Source organism: Oryzias latipes, chromosome 22 (assembly GCF_002234675.1).
Source record: "Oryzias latipes chromosome 22, ASM223467v1".
Taxonomy (NCBI): Eukaryota; Metazoa; Chordata; class Actinopteri; order Beloniformes; family Adrianichthyidae; genus Oryzias; species Oryzias latipes.
In genome coordinates, this window is record NC_019880.2 from 5,167,291 (window position 1) to 5,181,791 (window position 14,501).

At 39.1% G+C, this 14,501-nt stretch overlaps 1 protein-coding gene across 1 annotated transcript in view; it reads right to left on the reverse strand.

Annotated features, from left to right (window-relative positions):
- grin3b (glutamate ionotropic receptor NMDA type subunit 3B) overlaps positions 1-14,501 on the reverse strand; it is a 124,163-nt gene that overhangs the window by 9,680 nt on the left and 99,982 nt on the right. The gene's annotated exons all lie outside the window — the stretch shown is intronic.

Sequence of the window (14,501 nt, forward strand, 5' to 3'; positions counted from 1 at the left end):
CCCATCGTGAAGGGTGTATGAGAGGGGAGAGGCGGAGAGCCAGAGGGGCGAGAGCGGAGCGGCGCTTCTCACCGGGCCTACGCAGAGCAGCCGATCGGTCCTGTTTGAGCTCCAAAGCTTTCTCTGGAGCAAAACACCGTCTATGCATGACGTTAAACCAGAGCAGAAGTGACACGGAATGAACCGTTTACATGAACAACGGTCGGATCAACAATCGGCATAACCCACCTATCTCGATCGGAAAGAAATTTTGATCCGAACGAGTCTGATCGGGGCAGAGTATTCCGAACGACGTGTTTACATGGCGCATTTTCCTTCCGATCAGGCATTCTTTCCGATTACTTTTGCCCATGTAAACACGGCTAGCGTTGCTTTGCACCATTTTACAGAAAATCCTAAAAATGTTCTCCACAGTTTTTTTCCATCCTTAAATTTTGATGAAAATAGATCGATGACCAGAAGATAGTAAATGAAGACACAGCAATACCTACATAAAAATGACTCTGGAGCAGCTGGAAAACATTCCAAGTTCTTTACTCTAAACTGACACTAGGGTTCCAACAGACATGTTTTATAAACTCCTTTTTTGTTATCTAGTAGAAAAACCTCCCACACTTTAGATGAACATTTTACAGACATGTTTCGATAATTTTTTTATTTTATTTTATGATAGTTTCATTTTGTAAAAGGTGAACTTTCACCAACAGTTTATGTACTTTCGGTGACAATAGCTCATTCAGTTTGTTTAGTTTAAATGCTTAAAGTCAAACATTATTCTGTAATTTTAGAGCAATAAATAAATTACCTGTGTATTTATAACATACTTTACAATATTTGTCAAAATCACTAGTCTGGGATCTTGCACGCCACAAATATTCATACAAATTTTTTTTTCTGGAACAGATAAGTCATGCCTGACCCAACCCCCTTTTGCTGAGAAGGAATTGGGTCCCATTTTTATGGTCTTTAGTATGACTCAACAATAAATTGGACTAACGACTTTCCAGTCTCAGGACGGACACTCTACCACTAGATTATAAATCTTTATAAATCTAACCGTTTTGTACCATAAAAAGAAAATGACGAAACCTCAATTTTGTAACAATTTTGTAATGTCAACAGTACTGATCAACTTGTCTTGGTGTCCCACATGGAGGACCTTAGAAAGAGCAAAGGCACCGAACGGAAATATGAGGACTCTCTTAAATGATTAAAAATGGAATCTACTTCCCTGCATAAGGGCTGGGTTTATACAAGAGAAAATGATGAAAGTGTAAATGCCTGTCTGAGAAAAGTGTATAAAGTGTGCAGTGAAGAGTTTTACTGCCTCTAACCATTTATAATCCTACTTTGTGGCTTTCACCTGCAGTATTTCACATCAGAGGTCACTTGCAAGTGAACCAAGATCCTTGTTTATAAGTGAAACATAGTTTGCTATTTGGTGCACACCAGAGTTCAATCTAATTTCATTTATTTATAAAGAGCAAACTTACACCCAAGGTTTTCTCTGGGGGTGAAGTAAAGGGCAGATTCGGCAAAACAAAAGAGCATTTTTGAGGAAACAAACTCTGGTTTGGATCAAACAGCTGTTGTGGCCCCACTCTAAGTGTAAACTTCACTGACCTCTATCAATGCCTGTCAAGTACTAAATTATTACACAATAGATGTGTTGCCACATTGTTCCCATCATGCACCATGTTCTGTAGATATTTATGTGATACCTGATATGACTTTACCAGTTCAGCTGACATAAGGAGATGAATAATCCAGTTATGGCTCCCACTGTGACAAAGGTGGCGTTTTCAGGCTTTGTAATGAGCTTTAATTGGTTTCTCATTTTTCTCACTATAAAATGTTAAGTAGTCATCCAAGTAAAGGTTCTCCACACCAGAGAGGAACAGACACTATTAGTAAGGTGTTCATTTTGCCAGGTACATCCTTAATGCACCAGGGACGACTTATTTTTCTTCTTGTAGCACTCTAAAGAATTCAAAGCTTCATGTTTATATACAGCACACATTTTTTTCTGTTTTATGCGCTGACTGTAAATGAGAACTGGACTAAATGACCCCTCTGAGTGCCAGCACACTCTAAGAAGCCAAAATCTCATAGACTTCTATGGAGAAATATACAGGTTTTACTCAGTCAATACATATGTGAATAACCATTCTTGCTCTGCTCCCTTTTTAACATGTTTTTGGTAATCATATTTTTTATAATATTTCTACTGTAGGGGCAATAAAAGTATGTGGTGTCTGCTGGCCCCAACGTCCATTGTTTGAAACATTTGTCAGATTCTCCTGAGCCCGCTTTCAAGTGGTAGGGGTGTGGCCGTCCAGCAAGCTCCCTCCTGATTGGCGAAAGTTGTTGCCAGAGAATTGTTGACTCAGATCGACCTGGCCCAGTCACTGCTTACTTATGACGTCTGGTTCTACCATAGCGATGTCTGTATTAAGAAAAAATGGCGACTGAATTGACTTTATTTTGCTTGAACCAGAAAAATTTAATGGTTTATGGGTGACGTCACAATCACTCGGACCAGTTCTCAAACACAGTCAATGGTTTTATGGCATGGCCTAAAATGTATATAGTTCTTAAAAAAAAGAATCTTGATTAAGCTCCAAAGTGCTTTGCAGTCACAAGTCCCATTCACCCATACGCACATTCAAAGAAGCTCAGCTGCAATGAACGGTGATAACTGTGAACACCAGGTGCAGTGTGGGGTTCAGTGTCTTGCACACTTCGACATACGGGCAAGCAAGGTGGGAACCAAATCTGCGACCTTCCGACCAGACATTGAGTGCTTTACCTTTGCACCACAGCCACCCATTTGTGTGTGTCTTAAAATTCCATCTAAATAGTATAAAAAGCAGACCGATTTAAACTTGAAGTGAATGCCCCAATCTTTAGTCATGGCGTTGTCAGATTCCATAAAAGTCACCCACACAGCATCAAGCGCAGCCGGACCCCCCCCAACACTGACCTAGCCTGACCTCATCAGCAAAGCCTTAAGCAGCAAGAACCTCAGTGCAGCTTACAGTATGACGCAAGTTATACACTCAGAGCTCACACTATGCTCACTTCATACAAGTCCCCTGCAGTTACAGACCAAAACTAAAGCAAGTACAAAAGACCAAACATAGTTCAGTTCCTCTGAACACGATTGGAGGGGAAGGGCAATCCCTGAGCACAAAAAGAATACATTTTCCTTTTTATAAAGCATTCTGTAGGAAACATTAGATCTTTAGCTGAAGTACCTGAGGTAGACCGCCGAGGTCCTCAACCATATTAGCATACATAAAGTATCAATCAAGTATTATGCTCAATAAAACTACCTTTGGGATATAGTTTTCTAGGAACAACATTGATTCACTATATTTAGTTTCAAAAAAATGCAACTGAATAAGCTGCTGACTATAAGAAGCTAAATCAAAGCGGCTGGACGGCTCAGTTGGCTGAGGATTGGCACGCAGGAAAGATTTCATGCTACTGCCTGACTGTGTAGCCACAAAGGAACTCAGATCTGGGTTTCCGCTGTGCCAGTCCCCAGCCTGGATAAAATACAGGGTTGTGTCAGGAGGCACCCAGTGTAAAACTCTCTGCCAAAGCACCTGTGCAAAACAGTCAAATCTGATTTGCTGTGGCGACCACCGAAGGGATATACCAAAAAGTGAACAACAACAATAAGAATCAAAGTAAAAAAATATACTACTGATCATGGGATTGATGAAACAAAATTTCTAGGGACAATGGCAGACGAAGTGTGCATTATCAGAAATTATACCATGTTCTGGGTGAATACACGATTCTGAGGGGCTGCTGGGTGTGCATTAAAATGATAACCGCACGCCTAAAAAGAAAGTAAAATAAGTTCCGGTCACATACGTAGCTTAAATGTACTGTTTAACTGCACTGGGTTCTTTAAAACAAACTTTTGCTTCATCATCTGGACAAAAACAAGCGGTAATAGGTGAACTTTCTCTCTGAACTGATGCTTCATTTAACCCATCATGACCATCAGCATATTTATCGCTTTCCTTTGCAGCTACAGTTGAGATTGGATGTCAGAGCTATGGATGCTCCGCCGCATCTCGCAACAAATAGTCTACTTTTGGTGAAAAAAGTGATCCAGACCACAAAAATAACAAGAATAAAGCATTAAAAACTGGTTGAATATTTATTTATTTTGTAAGTGATCATGGTATAATTGGGTTAAACTACCGCTCTTCACGGAAGCAACCATCCCCTGCTTTGCGTCGGACGGTTCAGGCTTCCACATCGTGCATTAATTTCTGATAATGCATACTTTGTCAGTCATTAACCCTTACTTACACCATGGTTCGGGTAAATACTCGATTCTGAATGGCTGTTGGGTGTGGATTAAAAGTGATAATGCACAACTAAAATGGAAGTTCCAGTCACATAACTTAAATGTTGCTTTGTGGAAGCAACAATCCTCCACTTTGGTTTGGATGGTTCAGGCTTCCACGGCGTGCTTCATTTCTGATAATGCACACCTCGAAGGACAATATCCTGCTTATACTATGGTCACTTACAAAATTGAAATATTCAGTTAGTTTTAAGTACTTTTTTCTTGTTATTTTCTTGGTTTAGATGCACCAACCTCAATTGCAGCGGGAAAGGAAAGCAATATATGTGCTCATCGTCTCGAGAGGTAAAAAACCTAGCATCAGTTCAGAGAGAAAGTTCACCTCCTACCGCTGGTTTTTGTCCAGATGATGAAGCAAAAGTTTGTTTTAAAGAAGCCAGCGCAGTGATATAGAACATTGAAGCTATGTGACCAGAACTTCTTTTTTAGGTGTGCAGTATCACTGTGGATTATCACTTTTTTAATCCAGACCCAGCAGCCAATCAAAGTCGAGTATTCACCAGACCATGGTATAATAAACGTACCTTTTTCAGTTTGGAAATATAGAATCTTTTTAACGTCATATAATCATTTGCGTCAAATATGACACATGCATTTCTGAGGCCCTTATCTCATTAGCATGATCCAAACTTTCCTTAAAAACCCATTGTATTTAACTGCGTTTTCTGCCCGGTAGTTCATCATACTTCCACTAGGGGCGGTAGAAGGGCTTTTCCTGCTCATTTCAAAATGGCTACCTTATGAAATCTCAAAAACACTTCTAGTGGAAAAAATTTAACTAATTTTCAAAACTTTATGGTGAGAATAACTCATCTATTGTCATTCATTTTTTTAAATTAGTACTTGTTTTGACAGAATGAAAATTTATTGATAACGAATTCTTTATAATACATTTCCACCATGTTAGAAATGTGTGTATCAAATTGGAGACAGTGGATAAATAAGGGTCTTTTCCGCCTGAACACTCATGTCAAATATTGTTCATATGTTTAACTAACATTGTCGTCAGCAAAAACTTACCAAATCACTCAATGTATCATCATTAATACTATCTATACCTCTATATCTAATCCCTAACTTTTTAGGGGGGATTTCATCAAAGGGTTAAAAAACAAATGAATTCTAAAAAATTGAATTTTCTGTCACTTCTTAGATGTAGTGGTCTTTATAGGGTTAAAATCATTGTGGGAAATGCACAAACCTACAGATTGGGTTTTTAGGAAGCCTTTAAAATTTTCTATTTTTAAATAATTTATTCTGTTTTTGTAAAGTTGTGGCTCTGTCAGAGCTGTTTGCTTTTTTTGTCACTTTTTAAAGTTTTTATTGTATCTACTGAACTGCTTCGGGTTCAGCGGGGGATCTGTTTGGAAAATCCCACATTCCTGTCACTTTGCCTCTTTTGCATAGGCACACCTTGGTTTTACTTGCTGGGGATTTATCTTTCTGTCAGTGTAACCTCACATTTACACAGAGATTTTATCACCTGCTTCTATTTTGTTTTACTTTCTTTGTAAATCTGATGTTAGAACCAGTCTCTTATATTTATTTTAATCTTTTTTCCACATCCTGTTTAAATCCAGGCACCACACTGTGATGTGAAAAGAACCACAGCAAAGAAGGTGTTCTTTTAAATACCATTTTAACATTAACTTCATTTAACGGGTAGAGAGTACCTGTCAATTATTTTTGTCTCCTTTTCTTGCAGCAGAATTTGCCAATAGAGGGAATTATTTGCTTTTGTATGGAAAAGACTGACTAGGTTAGAAGTGTTTGCCGGCATTTATGGGTGAAAATGGGAGCCAAAATCAGGCCAGTGCACATGTATAAAACCTCATAAGAGATTTACGAAAGAAAACCGGTGGTGCATTGAGATTTTACTTTCTTTTTTGCTATTTGAGCATTAAAAATGTGAAAAAAAAGTGTTGGGCTCCTCAAGTGGTTCAGCTGGATTTGGATCTGAAGCTAGCAGACCATGAATAAAGTGACCTGAAATTCAATGTAACCTGGCTGAGCTTAAACAAATCTGACAAAAGGAGTTTGGGTAATCAAATAAGGCTTGAACAGTACTCAAACACATAAATAGAACTTTAAGTGAGCAAATATGACTAGGTGAATCAGTATGCTATAATCTTTAGTATGCATGAATTCATCTGGCATACTATGGTGTAATGAGACCAATATAATAACAAATATTATATTTATCATTAAAACTGCAATTAAAATACCTTATTCCAGCATTTACTGCTTTAATTTGCAGAATGGTGTTTTAATATTTTCAGAGATTTTGCCAAAAACAAAACATAACATAAAAATTCTGCCCAAAACTGAATCTATAGGAAACTAAAGAAAATGATCTTTTCTGTCTCGCAAGAAAAATAAAAAAAATCTTTCCTAAAAAAAGAACTATTGGTAAGACCAATTTTACCCCTTTGGAGATTACACTGAAGATTACACTGAAGATTTTTTTTGCATAATTAAAGCAACTGTTGTTTAATTTTTAATTTTTTTGAGTTATTTCTAACGGGGCCTGTTTTTGCAGTGTGAATCAAAAATTTAGAAAAATGTTTAGCCCTGATTCCTTAGGTTGTTGCTTCCTTTCATTTTTCCTACAAGCGTTTTTTAAGGTGTGCTCGTCCCAGACATAGCAATTGTTTGTTAGTGCGCTTATGTATGTGTGTGTGTGTGTTACGGGCCTGTCAAGGTGTGTGAGTCTGATGGGGATTGTGGACAGCAACAGAGAAGAGCGAGGTTCACGCATCTGTCACACTCTGCTTCCTACATGACAAAAACTGTCTTTGCTTCCCTTCCTTTGCCTCCGTCCTGTCGTCTCTCTCTGCACAATTCCTCCTTTCTTTACCTTTCCTTCTCCCATCACGACAATCATCCTATTTGCCTCCCTCAGGTCAGTTCTCTCCCACCATTGCTGCTGGGCTTGTCCTCTTCTAATCCCTTCCTTATCTCTGCCATCCCTTCACTTTTGTTCATTTTCTGCTTCACTCCATTCTTCTTTTCGTCTTTCAGCTCGTCTGCCGCTTTGTCTCTGTGCTTCTTCCTCCTCTTCCTTTTTTATTTCCACCCGTCAGACAGCATTCCTCTGTCATCGGCCTATCTCCATCCACGTTTCTTTAGAGCGCTCAGTCAAACAGAGAAATAAGAGTGGGCCGCCACTTGTCATTTGTTTTGATTCTTTCTCCCAGACACTTTCGCACTCCATCACAGGGCTTCAAATCCCAAAGCCGTCACTCAAATTCCCACACAGAGACAGTTGTCTTTTAAAAATCACTTCAGTTTATAACAACGAAACCAAAAAAAAACCATAAAGATTGGAAAAACAAAACAGATTTACTAATTATTTCTTAAGAGTCAAAAGAATATTGAAATAACTTGTTTTGGTCATTTGTGATTGACAGCAGAATCTTCCCCAAATTATGTAAACAAACAGCCAACCAACTGTTATTTAGCCCGTTCCAAAAAAGGATTTGTTTTTTCCAACACATCTTGCCATTCCCACTGAGTTCTGGAGGATTTGGAGGCCAAGGATGGGCTGCTTCTTCCCTGTCTAACTCATTTACTCCTCTGCAAATGCTAAAAGGAGTTAGGACAGAAAGCTGTTGAAACAGTGCAGAAACGGTTTTAACACGGCAGCGCCACATAATTATACGCCGGATACCCAGAATTATCACTGTTGCTTCAAAATCAGGAGAACACCTGCAGCACATTGCTATTTTTGGACAGTGAATCCAACTTCCCGTCCTCCACAGCTTTGAAATAAACTGAAATCCGTGTCTGTAAACTTTACTCACAGCATGCTCTGTTGGAATATATCCACCAATCCCAGCCTGGCTGCTTCTGTAGCTCTAACCTTCCTGCTCCTCTTCAGTAAATTTACTGGTGAAGAGGAGCAGAGGAGCCCATTTATGGGCTGCAACACTTTCTTAGACCAGTGCTCCTCAACCTTTTCGAGGACACGGACCGCTTTAATGTCCGACAACATTTTCATGGACCAGCCTGTACGAGGCTAAAGTGTGCCTCCATTTTCTTTTGTTTAGCCTCCAGTTTCCCTCAACTTTTGAGGGTAAAATGTATCTTCATCCTCTGTAAAATATCTGCAGCTGGTTTAAACTTTACTTGTACTCTCGATTTTTGTGTAGGAACTGTCACAGTGAAAGCTAAAAAAATAAGATGCCAACTTCAGCCTCATTGAAAGATACTGGTATTTTCTAAATATAATGATGAATGTAAATCCACTGTCTGGGCAACTTTATTAGCAGCATCCACGTAACGTTAGACAGACGGTTTCTGAATATTATGCAGCGTGGAGTTGGTATGTTGGAACTGTTGCAATAAATCCATACTTAGAGCGAAGACTCCTGTTTTTTGTTTTTACTGCAGCCCTACACCAACTGTCCCACGGACCGGTACCCGTCCTCAGCCTGGGAGTTAGGACCACTGCTGCCCTATGTACAGACATGGGAACAAAAGTCTCAATGCTACTGTAGGTCTGGGACACTTATTTCCTCTAAATAATTTCTGAATCCTTTTCAAAAATAGCAGGAAGTTTATTGAATGAGAGTTTTTGTTTCTATTATACTAACCCTGAAATGGAAATGCATTTCCAGCTAAAGGTAGCACTTTAATGGTTGCTGCTACATCAGAGAAGTTGTTGTCACAAATGTATGTGTGAGTCAAAGTGGAGTCCACTTGAGTTTTAGGGCTTTTTTCCTTCAAACCACACAATTTTGCTCTTTTCTCACCAAGTGAGTGCACGTCACTGGGTCCCCAGGTAAAAAAAACATGAATCAACTTCATTTCAAGGCGGTTCTGTTTGAACACACGTGACTATTAAAGTGGCTTTCCTCTGTAGTCAAAGGTAAGAATGTCCATCTGCAGCTGCACGGGAAGCAGTGAACACTTCACACGCAGCTACCGACTGGTTTACATGAACTATGAAAGACTGACTTTCATGTTTCATTTGAGATTCGTCATCTTCAAACCAGACAGAACAGATGGCAAGAAGTAAACATCAGAAAAGGATGTGCTTCAAACTTCCACTACAGAAGATCTTGTATCCCCTCTAGACTTTAAAGTACTTTATTTCATTCACTGAAAAGTCTGCTGAAGTTTCAACTGACTTTGATGTAAATTGTATATAAATGCATAAAAAAATCTTTTCATATTTGCTGCATTTATTTTGTGGACAGATTCTTCTTTTAAATAATTTAAATAGTAAAATCTTCTTTCTAGTTATGCTTCAAAATACTATTTTTCCTCATTCGTTCTAAATAAAACAAATGATTTGAACATACAGTAGTTATACACACATATAGCTGAAAGTGCAAAATGAATTAAATGTTTTTATTTCTTCTCAGTGTCATGATAGTACATTGTGCACACTTTATTTTTTTTAACAATTCCCATAATGTAAGTTTATGTATTTAAGTGGAAGTGCAGTCAAATAATACAAATGTTGGGATCTCCTAAATAAACGAATTGGCACTTTTTGTGTTAATGATAAAAAATAATATCAGCACATCCACACCATTTCTAGCTCAAGACCATCAGTCCGTTTATTTTCCTTTTCAGTGGGGCTTTCTTTCTCTGGGAATTTCACACGGAAGCAGAGAAGCATAAGAAAACAAAAGTGGCTGCATGTCGCTGCTGTCAGACCCGAGCTGCCCGACCAACAACACTCGGCCCGGCAACAAAGTCTTCTGCCATCCTCCTTTTCATCTTCAGACACACTCCGTCCTGCTTGACTGAACTTATGCACACAGGGGTATATTCACAATCACCTACACTCCGCAAACACATATGAGCAAGCAGGCAGAGCTTCTTGTTCACTGGCAATATTATTAATGGGGTGTGTCTGGGCTGTCGTAAACATCTCCCAGCGGCACTCAGTGAAAACGGACGCGCAGCTACACCTCCGCATCTCTCTCCAGTTAAGCAGCCAGAAGATTTCAACAGAGCGCCTCGCCTGCAGCGATTCCACATTGTTCAACCTCGGTATCTCTGGACCACAAACTGCTCTATAAATGTTGCTCCACATGGACCACATAACACTTCTTTCCCTTTTCTCCCCCCACTCCTCAGCCTATTGGCTTGGGGTGAAGGTTTGTCTTGATTAGGGGACACTGTTGGCTGGCTCTTTTATCACTCGCCATGCAGAAAGGCACAAACTGGCAGTGGGCAAATGAAAGCCCTCTATCTCCTTATGCTGAACTCCCACCTCCCTCAGCCCCCATCATTTTTATTACCTTTGTTGTTCTTTTTTCCCACCTACTTTATTTCCCATCCTTTCTGTTTCCTGCTCGGGTCATTTCCTGGGCTTTCTTTTTTTTTAACGACTATGAAGCCTTTTCCTCCACCATTGTACTCTTTCTTGAACGTACTGTAAAGGGAAATAGCCCCTGATGCCACTGTAGATGCTTTTTCTACTGTTCACATCAAGTATAACTCAAGTACTCATCAGACTGGCCCACTCTATATATCAATGAGACCCACTTTCCCATCTGCACAATCATGAGCAGTGCATCAGCTCATTCTGTCTCATGCAGCGAAGAAAGCAGAAGATAATCTCCAGAGCACTGAGAATGTACAGCGAGTCAGAAATGTGGGGTCTTTCTAAGGCTACACTTTGACAGACACAGAAGGAGCTTTAAAGTTAGCTTTTGGCCCCATGTGGCAACTCTTACTACAAGCACTCGCTTGTCTCAGTGATACAAGGAGAAACGATTGACACGAATACCCACTTGAGCACACCCCCGTACTGTAATATGCATGCACAGAAAGCATAAGCATGCATGCTTTCCCTTTCCCTGCAGAAATCCTGTCGTGACTAAGCTGAATCAAGTTGAAAACGTTTGATAAATCCAAAGAATTTGTCATACCAGCAGAAATGTCCCATCACTCTGACCTTCAGAAGGTTTACATGTGCACATGGCACGGCATTAGAATACTACCAGAATAGTAATAGGAAGCTTCCTTTCATCAAATTGGAAGAAAATACTGTTCATAACCAGAAAGAATCAGAGCAAAGACATAATCTGTTCTGGCACGTCGTCAGCAGCTTTTATTTCTACAAGTGATATAATTCACTGCTTGACTTGTGTGTACAACTGTTCCTGGTGCCACTATAGTACTGCAGCTGCGAGCACAATTTCTGCTTCAATCATACAAGACTGTTAAAGCTATGTAAAATGATAAATTGCCATGTCCAATACCATATTGGAAATGTATTAGTAGTATCCAAGCCTTATATCAAGATGAAAAAGGAGTGGATTGGCTTACTTAAAGCTGGAACTGGTGTTGGATGCAGTGAAGGACGACACGTTTGTGAATTTTATCCATAAACCCGACATTGTGGAGATGTTCTGGAGATTCTGTTTTGTTTTAAGTGGAATAGTTTTGGGAATTGTCTGCATGGATGAGGAGGCAGAGCTGCGTAAATGTATTTGACCAAGATGTGAGGTGGAAATGTTACTTGGCCAAATCGGGGAAGCAATGGTGCACATGATGATTATCGGACTGAACAAAAAAATGCCCTTCCTGTCAGAAATCCAAGTGGAAAACAAAAGCAGCTCAAAAATAAATAAAAAAAACATTGACACATACACCCTCATGCAGCAATGTTAAGGAACTTGCACACAATAACCCCCTGTGTGGCTAATTAGCTGTCTTTTTTTTTTTTGACTGGCAGTTGATTTGTTTACATTTTGTTTTACACTTATTCAAAATCTTTGATCATTAAGTCCAAAGTTTTCTTATGGAGAGTTGTGTTATTAATAATAAATCATTGAAAACCCTGTGGCATCACACACTTCTTATGCTGTCAGTCATGCAGACAACTGAAGTGCTGGAACTGAACGTATGTGTGTTGGCGCATATCCATACTTCTAAAATCAGTATTCTATGGCAAGTTGTTTGTTGTGTGGCGCATGTGCACACGTTCATAAATGAACCCTTTTATTTTATCCAGTGTTGCTGTGCTATGAATTATTGCGTTAATGTAGTTAACACAATTCCAGTGGATTCTGAAGTGAAGAAAAGCCCCTTTGTACGGTGGCCCTGAAGCGCAAATATCCCCAAGAAATCATACACTAAAGCATATTAGGGGTCACAATGACAATTACACATTTCGGAAAACAAAAGCAATTTTCAGAAATCAGCAAGAAATGTTAACAAACAAAACAAAGGAAAACCGGAAAAGGTAGGTACTATAGGCCAACGCTGATTGGAGGATGTTTATACATCATTTCAACCAAAAGTTATTTGGCATGAAATAATACTGGATATCATAATCCAATCAGCAATGATTTTTTTGTAATTGTGTTTTGGTTTCTGGAATTTTCTAAATGTAATGTTGTTTCTTTAATTATTTGTTTTCCCTTTTTCCCCCAGTCATTTTCATCTCTCTTATGTTTTTGCGTTAGGTGATTTGTTGATGTGATTTATATTTCAGGGCTTCTGTAGCTTTGATGTTTCTAACCCTTAATTTCCACTGGTCCATCTATGATGCATCTCCGTTTCTTTGCTTGAAGAGTCAGTTTTAAGACTTTCGGTCAGTTTACACTGTCTCTGTTGCGTCTCCGGTCCGTCCCTTCTCCCTCCTGACTCCCGGAGGAGGAATTTGTCCTTCTATTCCCATGTCCTCAACATCCGAAACTTTGGCAATCAGGCCCCAATGTCCTATCCTTCCTCTCCGAGTCCTTGAAATCATGTGTTTTGTGTCATGAAAGATGTTATGTTTCTGGTACTTTCAAAATCAAACTTTTGACTTCATGGCGAAAATGGACACAGTGGGGTGTTAACATTTGTTATTGTGTGGACACTACACCGTAAATATGAAATAAAATTTATAAAGTTTTATTCTGAAAGTACAATGGACATTTTTTATTTTGAAAGCTGCACCTGTTTCTCTGGCTTTTTACCATGAAATTGACGCATTAGCAGACTCGAAATGAAACTCCTGCTTAAACCTTGTGTTGCGTTGCGTAGGGTGGACATAAGACGTAGACAGGACCGAGGCGGTGTAAACCTTCCAATTGTTTAATTAATATTCCTTTGTTTTGTGTCTAAATGCAACAGAGGCTCACCCTGGACAGGCCAGTGGAAATTAGCGTTGACGCGCAAAAGAAGCGGCTTTAGACCTTTGTATCACTGCTTTTCTCTGTTGCAATTTCAGTGACATTTGATTTATGCAGGAGACCCCAACACAAATGGAAGAAAAGTGATGGTAGTTCAAAGAGTGTTAAGAAGGTTTGACATCAAGCCTATGTTATTTCCCCTTAAATCTATTTATTTTGAAGGAAGCTGATCGTTTTTTGTCTTTTCGGGGAGAATTGTGTATATCTCACAATGCAATATTAAATAAAAAAAGTGTCCCTTTTGACTGTTGCTGGTTCTTAAAAAATTCAAACATGATGTAATCAAAGGGAGCTGTTCCCTTCATAGTAATGTGTGAAGAAGAATCGCTTTTGTTAACAGAAATGACATTGAGATTTTACCTCTGCCTCTATCCCTAAAATAATTTATCATCTGTCCTTTCTTTAAATTGTAGGTGCATGTTCACAGAAACATTTTTAAAGGATGTTGAAGGCAGGACTGGGTTCCTTGAGTACTCACAAGATCATTTCACTGCTAGTCGCTGCTCGTAGAACCACGATAAAAAGAGCTAATCCTCCCAGCTTCAGCTCCTCAGATGTCCTCAAAAAAGCTTCATGTCTTTAATTGTTAATTAAGCTGGCACTGTTTTATTTAGCAGATATTTAGTGATTGATTTATTAATTGCAAAGTCAGATGGCCGTCTTCTCTGCCTTGCCTTTAATTGACCCTCAATGCTTGATATTTAAGGGTAACATCACAAAAGTTCTTTCAGATCTTGTTGGCTCTCGCTATAGTTGACCTGGCAGATAACTCTCTTGCTGGTATTACTCTAAAGCTTGTTGTATATAACACTTTTAGTTTAAATTGGTTGCTTTTTCATTTTCTTTCTCATTATTTCACTTGAGTTGTTGAGATAAAAGCTGCTGTTTAAGGCAGTTTGTTGTTTTTCTCATTAGTCATGTTGGAGATGATTTCTTTAATGTTGCAGGAACAAATAGATTTCTCA